The following is a 13,558-nucleotide window of genomic DNA, read 5'->3' as shown; positions in this document are numbered from 1 at the left end:
TGGAAGATGGGGTAAGATGGGGTAAAGATTAGACTGCATGCATGGTACGGAAAAGATGGGGTTGAGTTTTAACAATGGGGAAACTTTGTCTGGCATTGGGCCGAAATAGAAATTAAATCCATCTGAGTGTGTGCTGGTTTTCACTTTGTAACTCAATGCAGAATAGTTTGGGGCTGATGGGGAAAAGTAAAGGCTGCATGTCGGTTTGTTCTTGTTCATAATGCTTAATTCCACAGCTGTTATGAATACTGAAAGCATTGCTAAAAGGCAGGAAAGGAATGCCCACAGAGATGATGTGGTGAACCAGATTGGATGTTATTCCATTTTGGGAGGTTTTGTGATTGGAAGCTTTCCAGCCTTTCCTGCTACTTATTTATTTTTCCCCCATCAAGATTAGTGTTATACATTATAGAACAGGAAGACAACAAGAGTAGGAGGTAGGGAAGCTGGGACTGTGAGGTTTAGAATAATTACCAATTCACAAAAATATTTTTATTGGCAAATGACATGGTGTTTTTAATTACTGTGTCAGAAAGTATGATGGATGAATTTTAACCAAGTATTCATAAGCATATATATATATATATATATATATATATATATATATATATGAACTCCACATAAATTATAGCCATCCGGAGAACATTGGGGTTACACCATAATGCAGTTGGTTAGTCAGGAAATGCTGAAATTAACCCTGCTCGTTGTGCATATGGTATTATATTCCTGCCCTTAATTACACAATCACATACTGTTTCTCAAATAATACATTCTGTTGGTTTTTGCCCTCTTTATAGTCTAGGACATTCACTGGTAATTGTGAAGGTAAACTCAATAATCAAGAGTTATTGACTAGGTACCCAATCCCAAACCCTGTCTGCTTCTCTGCAGGGGAGAGTCCTTCTCCACAAGAGCTTAAGGGGGCAATGTGCTTGAGCCACTTCCTTGCAGCTTTTGGAAGCTGAAGGGATTGAGAGGTGCCTCAGAGCTGGACCTCTTCCAGCAAACCCAACCATGTGTGCAGCAGCAACTAATAAACTCTGCAAGGATTGAGCCAAAGGCTCCCGTGGCGCCCTTAATTCAGCCCATGTGCATCTTCAGAACTCTCTCCATTATGCAGCTAAATTAGTTACACTTTTGTGTGCGAGACATCCTCTCTTGGAGGCAACCCTTTGGGTCAGACTGTGGATGTAATGGCCGTCAAGATCCAATGTGTTTCTGAGGATTCCCTTGGAAATGTCTGGAAGCCTTTCCAACACCAGCAGAAATTTCTTGAGTCCTCATAAATTTTTCACTCAAACTCATACATTGGCAGCAGTCTGTAGCTCTATCAATTGGCCTTAATTGGATTCCCACTCAGTGGCAGAACTGAAAGTCAGGTTCCTTCTGAAATGGTGGGGTTTGTTTGCTCCCTCCAAAAAATGTATGTAGGTAAGCATGTGATATGTAAGAAGTAGTTGCTGCAGACCAAGGAATGGTGTTAAGGGTGGAGGGGAGGCATTTCTGGATGATTATTGCCTAAAAGCACAGTTTAACTCTTGTTCTTGTGATTTCATTAAAGAGCTATGTGCAGGGGAATGGGTTTGTAAGAACTTGGGGAAGACAGGCCAGTTAAGGAGACTTGCTTTGTGGCATTCTTCCAGCTATGCTTTTGTCTAGAAAATCCTTGGCAGGGATGCAGGGATTTTCATGAGAGCAGAATAAAATATTGTAAAGAGGATTAAAAACGCTAATCAAAATATTCTGTGAAATTGGTCAAAGAACTGTGCTCCTCACAAATCCATAGGAGTTTGGGAGTTTGGTTGTTTTTTTTTTCCTTAATAATTTCCTAGCTGGCTTAATAGCCTGTGATCATATTGGAAGAAAAGAGATTTACTTTTTAAGAAATGTGTTTGGAAGAGTGAGGAAGAAGAGTAAATAAGAAGCATTTTCTGATTACTTTCAATCTGTAAATCATCCATTTGCCCAGTGCAAACATGGGAAGGACTCTGACTGCCCGCAAAGGAGGCAGTGTGAAAATAAGGAGAAGGAGGGGAGAAAGGAGGGAGAAAAAGACAGGTGAGTGTCCCTCTTTTGATGCCATCTGCCAGACCCCTGTGCAGCTGTTGTTGATCCCTGGGGGATGCACCAACACAATGTGGCAAAGGCAGCTGCGGACAAGATCAGTCAGAAAAGGATTTTCCCCATTTATTCTTTTAACTCATTTGGATGGCTCCTGTAGGTTTCACTGGAGCTGATGTTCATGAAATTTGTGGCTGTTTGTTGGCATTTACATTAATGAGGTAAAACAGTGTTCTTCTCTGAGGAAATGCAAAAAAAGGCCTGCTTTATTTCTCCTCAGAGTGCCTACCTGCTGCTGCTGAGACTGTACTCTGCAGAGTGCTAGTAAACTGCTAGTAAAACAGTTGTAGGTAGTATCTATAGCTGTCTTCATTCCTGCAAAATCCTGGCTGTGAAGTATGTTGTGCTTATTATCTTTTACGAAGTCATATTGAACATCTTAAATGAGCTATTTACCTTCTGATGCAGCAGCTGGCTCTCCTCTGGCTCTCCTGTTCTTATTTGTCCTTTTGGCAGTGTGATTCCCAGGCAGTGAAGGCTAGATAAAGTATGTTCACATGAAATTCTGCTGTTAACTTACAGTAAGTCTGAACTGATGCAGCTGAAGTTGGGGGAGACACTCAAATTGAAAACAGAAGTCAGTCATCTATAATCAAAAGTGACAGAAGGGATGAAGAATCACAAGTACTTACAGCACCACTTTTCCCTCTGTGTCTCTCACTCACATTACCAGTTTAAGACCAAAACTGGTCTGTCTTTCCAGTCCTTACGTGCCTTATCTACTCAGGAGACACATTTACAATAGTGGCCAGGAGAGCCATTTGACTTGAAGGTAAGAAGGAATGGAGGGCTGGCAGCAACTCCAGCATTAGACATCTCTTAACTGCAGCTGATTCTCTCCTGTGTCCCAAAGAGCCCAGAAGGGCCCCATGGAGTGCTGCAAGGCTTGACATTTTGCTGTGAGGGTAAGGAAAGGGCTTGGAGTACAAATCACCCCATGTTACTTGCTGTAGATCTGTTCCTTATCTGTTACTAAAATCTGGCAAGAATGCATTTGGTACAAACTAGGGAGGTGGGGGGATGGTGGTGGGATGGGGGGGGTTGGATGGTGGAGAGCAGCTCTGTGCAGGGAAGGTGCATTTCACACTGAGAGGCAGCCACTCTGTACTAGGTTAAATCAAGGGAACAGTCTCAGTGGTGTTACCTCACATTTGTCACACTGTTACTCCCCACCTTGTACCCGGGTACCTTAGGAGATGTTATCTGAAATGACCTGGACATCGTTCAGGTTTTAACCAGTTAAGAGAAAGAGCTTAAATTAATGCATCTTTGAGTTGGAAGACGTTTAAACCAGAAAGAAACCCAGAAGGATAATGAAAAACGTTCCCCCCTCCTCTTCTATACCACATCAGATTGACTAATCCTCTGTTATGTGGCTTTACTTTGAAACAGATCATTCTCGTTGCAACACGTTTAATGCTGCCAGCCACCACATGGTTATTTGGCAGCTATTTAAAGCTCAGATCATATTACTCTGTCGCAGTGCTAGGCACCCATGTTCCAACTGGTATACAACTGATCTAAAGAGAAATCAGCTTCAGGTTTTGTTCTCTGAAATTAAATGTGACGGCATGATCTCTATGATCCCTTTCCCCCCTTTTTCTCTCTTTCTTTTTTTTTCGGTTGTATGCATTATTACTTTTTGGAACAGCATTTTGCTAGCACCACAGGGGAAATTCAGTTAGGTTGTCAGCCTGATATAGTGTATTATCAGACACGTTAGCTTTTCCTCCCTCTTACATTTGCTTAAGAGCTTATAAACCACAGAGAATAAAAAGTGCTAAATAGAATGAAATGACCTGTCAAGGGTAGATATAGTATTTGTGAATGACTTAAAAAAATGCCAGCAGCTTCAAGCACTCCAGTCTCACTGACTGTCTGCGTTATCTTGAAATTTGGCCTCTTTCTTTATTCCTCCAAGTAAAGCTCTTTGATGGGCACTGATCTTTGATGATTCTGTCTTGAAAAGGACTAATTTTGTCTTCTCACATTCAGTCCAGGGTGAGATTTTGAAGCAGGAGAGGATATCTTTATGAGATTTGAAATAGATTTGAAACTTGCTCTTAATATCATAAGACTAATCTTGAATTTTACAAAACATTGAACAAAGTCAAGAAAAGCTAGTCCCAAGAAGAATTAACCAATAAATATTCTGTATTTAGCAGGGAATTTAGTTATTCTATTAATCTAAAACAGGAGAATTTTCCATGGAAAACAAAGTGACTGATCTCATGCCCAGCTCATTGTGAACTCTGATAGATGTATTAAATTCAGGAGCTGAAGTGATCAGCTTGCATTTAACCTCTCAGGAAATATGGGATAGTGCTTTCAAAGAAGCTCCAGTGAATCTTGATTAGGAAACTGAAGTTTTTAATGTAATCCTTTTTTTACTCCTATTTTCTGACATCCTGCCCATTTGTACGTAATCATCCTCTCCCTCCCCTCCCCCCTGCAATTATGAAAAAATATTTTCAGGGTTTAAATCTTTGCCCTGAACTTTAAATAACAAGTTGCTAGTCAAAGCAATATGTACAGCATATTCCTATACGTTCTGGGACTAGTGTTAAGTATCTTGGTTCTTTGGCATGTACATCACATAATCCAGTACAAGAGCACCCTTTCAGCCTTCCCTGAGAAGCAGGCTTTAGGGAGGGAAGTGTTAAGCTTCCCTTGAAGCACCTCAGCCTTCGAGGCACTGGTGTGCTGCACCATGCACAAAACAGTCCTGCATGTGCCTGGTGCTGAGAGGAGCCTGAAGAGCTTTGTGAGCTGCTGCAGGACCCACACGTGGGACAGCTGAGAATGCAATCTCCAAGACATGTCTATGTACGTGTCTATGCAGCAGTGCATGTGGACAGATAGCTTGGAAAAGTTAGCTTAAGTACTCTGATGGTGGCTGTGCTTGTAGTGTGCAAGACAAAGAGAGGGCCAAAGAGAGAGGAGGAGGAACAATAACCTGGATTATGCTCTCTGCCTTCCCCACAGAAACAAGGCCCAGTGTACCAGTGCTGTGGTCCTGTCCCTGTAGCTCCAAATGCCTGTTATGTTTTTGAAGTTGCACAATGCACCATTAGTTTGTGGGTTTCCCCAGTGTTGGTTGAGCCTGGGGAAATGAGACTGGTGGGATTCAGAACAGAGCAGGGTATGTGTAAGTTGTAGCTCTTTAGCTGGATTGATACACTAATATAGAAAAGCTGTGCACAGTTTCATATTTCCTCAGAGGATTTTTCTGGCTACTCTCTGTATCTACAGAGAATGCAATCCATGGGAGGCACTTGCTTCTACTATCAGAAAATAAAAGTTCCAGCCTGATTAAAAAAACCCAAACTCCTATCACATTAGTTTTTCTAGCTCTAATGAAAACCTAGGAGTACCTTATTGTACAAATGATCCTGAATAAATCTGTCACAAGGCAGTGACATACACCCTTAAAGACAGGATGGTGACGGTTCTATTGTGTAAGACCCTCTTGTAAGTCTAACCTGTGATTCACACAGTGAATATTTCGATAACCTTTCTGCAATAAGAAGAGTTACTTGTAATTCAGATGTATGGGAATATTAAGTAATTATATTCCAATTATGAATTACTGTAAAAAAGCATGTCTGAAATTTTTGCTCTGCAGAAAGGAACCCAAACAAATTCAATGCATATTTCAATGGCATTGAAGTACTCTTCAGATCGCTCTTGGTAATGTGTCCATATCTCCACTGCTCCAGTGAAACAAGCACCTCCATTGAAGACTCTGCATGAATCAGCTACGGGCTTTTTAATTTAACTGAGAGCTTCTGCAGTCAGAGTAAGAAAAAATTCATGAACTAGACAGTCCAAAGTAGAAGCCCCACTTAGAAGCTAAGGCCCTACATTTTGGTATCTGAAACTCCTTGCTCAGCAGTTTGCTTGGATTATTTGGTCTGATCCTTATTCCAGCACAAACAAACTGCCTGTTCAGTTGTTGCCTGGATGCCTACATGCAGGAATACCAGTGGATGCAAGAGCTGTCTAAAAACTTCTCGATAACAGAAAAAGGTAGGGCTTCAAGAGAGCAATTTAACATAAAGCATTTGGCCCACACCAGCTTTTCAGTGCACCTGGATCCTGTTGGTGAAGAACGCCAAAGGCGTGGCTTTTAAGTTTGGGAAGAACGCTTGTACTGTGTCAGCGTCTGAGCTACTCCAGTGTTAAGACAAATGGTTGGCAAAACCATTTGCCAACACCTCATGAGGCGTCTCCCCTCATGAGACTGGGACGCCAGCCAATTTCCTCCTCTGTGAAAGGGAGAATCTGCATCGTGTTTGTTGAGATTTCTATTTGTTGTTTACCTCAGAGGGAACACGGGTGACATTCACGTTCCCCCTGTGCAAACTGCTGCAGACAGGACACAAATCCCCTCGGCTGGGAGGCGCTTCCTCTCCCTCGGCCGCTCTTACTAACTGCGGGCCGGGGAAATTCGGCGGCCGGATTTTTGGCGGGGGGACGATGTGTGGGCCGGGGCCGTGCTGCTGTGTGCGCCGTGGGGCCGGCCGGGCCGGGGCCAGCCCTGGGTGGCCAGCGGAGGCGCGGGGTCCCGGCAGCGGTGCGGGAGCGGTGCGGGAGCGGTGCGGGAGCGGTGCAGGAGCCATGCGGGGTCCCGGGAGCGGTGCGGGAGCAGAGCGGGAGCGGAGCGGGGTCCCGGTAGCCGTGAGGGAGCGGTGCGGGAGCGGGGCCTGCAAGGCGCCCGGTGGCCACCGGGGGGCTTCATCTCCCCTCGAAAGGAGCTCTGCCGGGAGCCGCTTCCCGGGAAAGCGGCTTGTTAGCGCTAATGAGAGCCGGGCTGCTCTGCTCCCGCCGCTCCGCGTTCGCTGCTAGCTCACGGGTTAGCCTTTTAAAGGTGTCTCGGCCTCCCTGTTTATTTTGAGGGTCTCCCGTCTGTCAGCCTTCACCGAGTAGCGGCTAATACGCTTAAGCACGTTTTACCCTTCGACAGAGCCTTAATAACAACCAAGGCCATTAGTGGGTCAGGACGGCCCCAAATGCTGGGCTAAATGCTCTTTCCAGCCTGCCAGGCTCCTGTGGCTGCGGTGCTGCTCTACTTTTTGCGGTAAATGGGTACTTCAATAATTTCTTACTTAAATAATTATCCATGAGAGTAATACATATTAAGAACTATAATACATTGTTTTTGGTTTTTTTAAGAACACATATTCATTCATAAGATCTCAAAGTGCTTTATAAATGAGGTCAGTGCAATTAACCCCATTGAGCCACTGCTGCGAAGAAATTCCAGATGTGCCCATAAACTGATGCTGTCACTTGGCATCAGCCGGACAAGTGGTCCTGTTTCTAGCACCTTTAATCCAATCTGGAATCAAAACCAAAACAGCGGAAAGCCTCCATATTAGATAAGGTTTTTGGTCACAGAAGCTGCCATTGCCTTGAAGGGAGAAAGGAAATAGCCTGGAAGAATTTGGAAACTGCCCTGCTGTGCTTAAAGTGGTTGGGGAACACTGAAGAACTGAAATAAGGAGAAGCAGCAGTTGGCAAAAACTGGAAGAGGAGACTGAAGTTTCTTAAGTAACATGTAGCTTAGAGAGCTGTCACAGTTTTTGAGAGAGACTCCTGCCCTTCCTTGGAGGAAAATGTTCCCAGTGATCTTAAAGAGTGAGGGGGCTAAAGCCCTAAAAGAAGGCCTCCAATTTTAGAAATGTCTCTCCTCACCATAATCCCTCCACTTTTATAACATTTTCTACGTATGACATTATACGAACTGCGTAACTGACAAATCCTTCATTTGCATTAGATTTAAGTGGCTTCCCTCCCATCACTCCTCACGGTTAAAAATACATTACAGAAATTACTATCCTGCCTAGGAAAATGTGTGATGACTCCGGTGTCTGTCGTTTATTTCTAAAACATTTTGGCACTTTTCCTCCTGAGTTGTCTTTTCCCTTCAGCTTCGAGAGGGGGAAAGGAAAGTGCAGGGTTAGGGCAAGATTTTTCCATTTCCCCGGTTATTGCATGCATGCATTGCAGCCCACATGCCAGGCCTGACGGAATCTAAATGCTGGGCAGGAACAGTGAAATCCTCAGGAGGAAAGGAGAATAGAAAGCACAGAGAAGCCACAGTTTGGGCTGCCATCACAATGACCATATCGAATCAGACCAAAGGTACTGGCCCAAGATCTTTTCTTCCAACACTGCCCAATATTTACAGAAAGACTGTCAGCAAACAGCAAGTGGAGCATGACCTTTCCTTTCATAAGACCTTTCAGCTCCTGCAAAGAAGAAAAATTCAACCCTGCTTTCACCTCCTTGCTGCATGGGCTAAATTTGGCCCTCTGCATGCAAACAGCCCTCTGGTGTTCTTCACTCTTTCTCCTGCAGGCCTACAGACGATGCTCCAGCGTCTTGTCTCAGGAGCTGCTCATGTGGGGTGTTTCTGAGCATTAATCATGCTGCAGACATCCGTTTTCCCTCTGATAAGAGCCTGGCTCAATCTGTAAGGAAAGGAGGGGAATCAATCTGCCTGATTGCCATAGACCCTTCATTTTGCACTGCTCAGCCCCTTGCCAAGCAGAGCAGCAGGGGAGTCTCCGCTCAGTTGCTCCCAGCAGGTGTCACTATGGAATGGGGAAATGCAATTCCAGGGCTGGGAAAGGAGTCTGGCAACAGGTGGAGCCTGCTCTGACACTGCTGCCGAGGTAGCACGCCACCGTGCCCCGGAAACTTTCATAATTATCTCCGAAGCAGACGCGCTGCCAACCTCTGCCTCCCCTCCGTTTTTTTCCCTTCCTCGCAGCAGCCACAATAGCGGGTTGGGGGAGATTTTGATTTTTTTAAAGCATTGCTTAGCAATGAATGCAGAGACACCCATCTTCATGGATCACTAGCCTGTGTAGTAACGCAGCACAATAATGTGCAAAGTTTTCAGAACTGTTGGTAATTACTGATAAGCCCAGTTCAGCTTTCAGTTACATACAAAGCTGGGTAAACAATGGGAGGAAAAAATTAATTAGAGCCCATGTTTGCTAAAGCTAGCTAGTGATTCCATCTCATCACGTTCCTGCTCCTTTTATTCCCTTTGCACAAACATTTGGGTGGTCAGGTTTTTCTAGCACCTAGGTGTGCAGGGGGGGCTTTAGTTTGTGCAAATAAAATGTCTCTCTCTAAGGGCATGGCCCCTTCTGGCAAGTGCTTTGCCCTTGTGTTTGCATCTGGGAAGGTGTTTGGAGGCCTGGGAAGGTAGAAGTGGAATGGTCACCTCTCCCAAGCAATACTGGGAGTCTGTCCATCAGCAAAAGCTGATGTGGGAAGAGAGAAGAGAGGAAAAGAATGAGTGGGAGACAGTGGGAAGGACACTCATCTGGAGATATTTCACATGTGTCTTGACCCCAGGAGACCAGAGAACCTTTGTACAGTGTGTCTTCTGTGACAGCAAACACAGACTATGTGAAGAGGCAGAGGGGAATTCACCATCTCACAGAAGGTTCCTCTCAGGCATGCTCTGAACACACTGGTGATGTAAATCTTGGGTGTGGCTTGGACTGCCTCACTTGCTGGGAAAATGGAGGTAGACCCAGTTCTTAAAGAGTTTCATCCCAGGGGGAAGGCGCACTGGGTGCTATGCAGCAGCTCAAACACTGCATGGGCCCTTTGTCCCTCCCTGTCTCCTCACCAGGGACTCAGACAACTTCTGGGTGTTTGGGGGGACTGGGGGTGTCAGAAGATGCTGCCAGGGCTCTAAAATCCATGCTCTCCTTTATGACCAGTTGAACCCCCTCACCTACATTAGGTCTGACTTACTAACATCAGAGTGGGACCAGTCTTGAGAAGGTCATCAGAGCAGATGACCTCCAAATGTCCCTTCCAGCTAAAATAACTCAGTAATTCTCTTAATGTGGGGTCATATTTACTTATCCATGTCCTTGAAAAATGCCCTTATTTTTCCTGCATACCATTTACCAGTTTTATGCAGAAGAAATGCCTGTTTGGCTCTGCCATTCTCAGAGATCAGGAATGTGATCAGGAATGTGAATGTGACATCTCAACTGCTATTAAGTATTGTGTACATCTTTCCCTCTTCTGCATCCTCAGAGAAACTCAGATACTTCTGCTGGTGAGGAGCATGTTTGGTCAAGGATAAACAGAGAAAGGACTTGAGTGTCCTCAGTATCATCTCCTCACACCTCCATTCTCTGAAGTGCTCCCTCAGAGTTAGTGCATCAGTGATTTCTTCAGATTCATCTCCAATGGGTAGCAACCAGGTCAGGCAATTATGGGTATGGCTTGATGTTTTGCTGTCAATGAACAGTTGGGTGAGACCTGGCATCTGCTTAGACTCATAATGTGTTTCTCCTCTTGTGAAGAAATGCTTGGCAGATGGACCCATAAAATCCTACACTTAAGTGCACCCCTTTTATTGCTGTTGTTCATGCCCTGGTATGCAAAGCTGTGTTTTATGGGGTGTTGGGAAAGGCTCAGATCAAAGCTAATGGGATTTACCCATGATACCTTCAACAAGAGCAGTTCAAAAGATAGGAAATCATCTATGAAGATAATAAGACTTCACATATCTTTTTTCCTGTTGGGACATAACAAAAAAATGGTCCTGGGCAGAGGCCTAATATCAGTCTCTCCTTTTCCCACTACCACATTGGACAACAAGGAGCCCTTCTAACTTAGCCTGCAGGGGCTCCCCTTGGCCTTCAGCCGCAAGTATCTGCCCTGGCAGTACGCTTCTAATACAAACTCACAGTGCATGAATGTAAATAAATTCTCCCCTCTCCCTATTTGAGATACTTTCAGGAAAGAAAATATCCCTATGTTCTAATTTTTGTTTCATTTGAATAGAGTTGCTGGATGTAAGCCATTCTAATGAAACTGCAAACTTCTTTTGTAGAAAGCTCAGAAGTTGAAGAATCCGATGTCAAGTCTTACACAAGTCTGTTTCATTTGTACTAATCTTTTGAAAATCCACTGGCATAGGAGAGTAGCAAAAAACACCACCAAACTGCAAAACAAGGCCCCCAGATCTGTTTGCTCTTGCACTTTGGCTGTCCCTGGGGTCTTCATGGAATTTACAAAACCGGGAGAAGAGCCTGACACAGGGTGTCAGCTGGCAAATGTGGGTGGTACTTGGTTGTCGGATAAAGATTCGTTTAGAACTGCAGCTGAGGAGAAGGAAGCCTCCTTCTGTACCCAGCACAGCCCCTGCAAACCAGGTGTCAATTTGCTCTTGTGTAGCGAGCCAGTGCTTGGCAAGTTGTTGCTGGTGTGTGGGTGACAGAGGTGGTGCTGCTTTAGGACAGATAATTGTGCTGGTGTCCAGCAGCAGAGCCCAGGACGCTGCTCGCTGTGCGGTGCAGCCCGGGCCATCAGCCAGCCGAGCTGTGCACACTTGCCTGTGCTCAAGTAGCAGGTTCAGGCCGTGTGTGCAATCCTCGCTGACTGCACTGCCAAGGCACCAGTTGCCCTCAGCAGCTAATAATATAGAACTGCAAAGCACAGTTAATTGAGGAGGTACAATTTATTCCATGGTATGGTCCCTACATGCAAACAGGTGTGTGGTTTTCTGCTAGCGATGTGAGTTGCTGCTCCCAGAGTTGTCCCTTGGGGTCCTGGTGTCAGGTGCTCATTCCTTCTCTCTGCACTGTGCCAGACTGTGGCCTGCACCCAAGGTTCAGGAGGCCATGGCTAACACCAAAAATGTAAAGTCTTCTTTTGAACTAAACTCTTGGGGAGCCTGGACTTTGGTTGATTTTTTTTTGGCCATCTTTGGCATATTTTGCCTTCTCAGCTAGGATCCCAAAGATCTAAATAGTAGTTCTCTGCTGTTGGAAAACAGGCTAGCATAAGGATTTCTGTGAAAGCTTCCTGCTGATCACTCACTGTCATCCCCATCAGTGTTTTTTCAGTGCACTGAAACACACAGCAGCCTAATGCAGAGATTCTTGCTTGGCTTCAGTCTTTCACAGAGGCAGAGAGCTATGACATATATATCCAGAGGATATATGGGAAACCCTTTAAAAATAGAAAGTTTCTTGTTTTATAAGCTTCCAGTGAGTCCCCTTTCAGAGAGAAACATGTTTTCCCGACTGTGCATCATGTTTGAAGGAAGATTCTTTAGAACTGCATTTTTTTAGTTTGGGGTGAAGAGAGATGCACTGGTGCTTTATAAGGACACTAAAAATCATTAAAGAAAAAACAAAATCAAAACCACATAGGAGTAATTTATGAATGATTGATAGTCATCTGAGGCCAGTGTATGAGCAAAATTTGCTTTCTCCTCTGTCTCTGCTTGCTACAGTAAGAGTTTGACAACATCTGCCATTTTCTGGGTCAAGGTGAAATATCCATTTTGTTTTGAGGAGGACTCAAGGATTTTTACAGTGAATCTCAGGTAAAATTTTGTTCTTAGGTTGCAAAGAAACCTTTACTGCCACACCATAAACAAGGTGTAAGTCCACTGAAATACACTCAGACTAAGCAGAGACCAGAAAACACTACTACATGTTTCTTTAAGAAAAGAAAAAAAAAATCAACTAATAAAGCAAACAACAACAACAACAAATGGGAAAGACAGTGAAAGATGAAGATACTTGAATGATCTGATAGTTATATCTACACCAAGAACCACTCATTCAGTAATCTATTCTTGCTTTACTGACATTGTTGTGCAGGTGGAAACCAAACTTTTCCAACCTTCTCCATCACATGCTGCTTCTCACCTGCTTTCCAGTTTGGAAATCAAACACTTAGTTCTCCCTCTGCTATGGACATTTGAAAGGCTTCTGTTGTGTTCCCTTCCCTGAGTTGGCTTCCAGTTCAAATGGCAGTGGGCAGGCAAGATAGGAAAGGTTAAATGGTTAATTTGTAGAACAGAATTATTACTTTCAGGAGGAAATAGAAGACCATGAATCCTGTGTGCTGGGGATGTCACTTTCAACGACAAGGAAGGCACCCAGATACCAGTGAGAACTGATGGACACATGAAGGACATAACCTGTGCTGGTTATGTACCACTGGTATAGCAATAATTGCCCTGCACACACATCTCAGATGTCAGGAAGGCAAAATGTCTGACGGCAGCAGCCTATGGTGTGACACAGAACAAAACACAACAAAGCCAGGCGGGAAAAGAGCAAGAATTAGGAGAGCAGTAATAAGATCGCACAGTAAGTAGCTGCCTACATGCACAATTAGACGGTTCCAAGCCATTTTAAAGAGGAGTTGTGTGAATAATTGATTTTTCAGTTCACTGGTCAAACTGAAGAAAAAAACCATTCATTTTGGATTGACCTGAAGCATAAAATTTTATTGGCTTTCTCGGAAAAATCAAAAAAAAAAAGGTTAGGAAAAATTATTTGGGGCTGAAGTCAAAGTGAACGATTCATTTATTTGGAGGGATTGAAGTGCTCATTAAGTGCATCTTAAATTTAGAGAAGTTTAGAAATAACTT

The sequence above is a fragment of the Melospiza georgiana genome, chromosome 2, assembly GCF_028018845.1.
Source record: "Melospiza georgiana isolate bMelGeo1 chromosome 2, bMelGeo1.pri, whole genome shotgun sequence".
In the NCBI taxonomy this organism is placed as follows: Eukaryota; Metazoa; Chordata; class Aves; order Passeriformes; family Passerellidae; genus Melospiza; species Melospiza georgiana.
The sequence above is the reverse complement of the archived record's forward strand: the minus strand, read 5'-3'. Positions refer to the sequence as shown.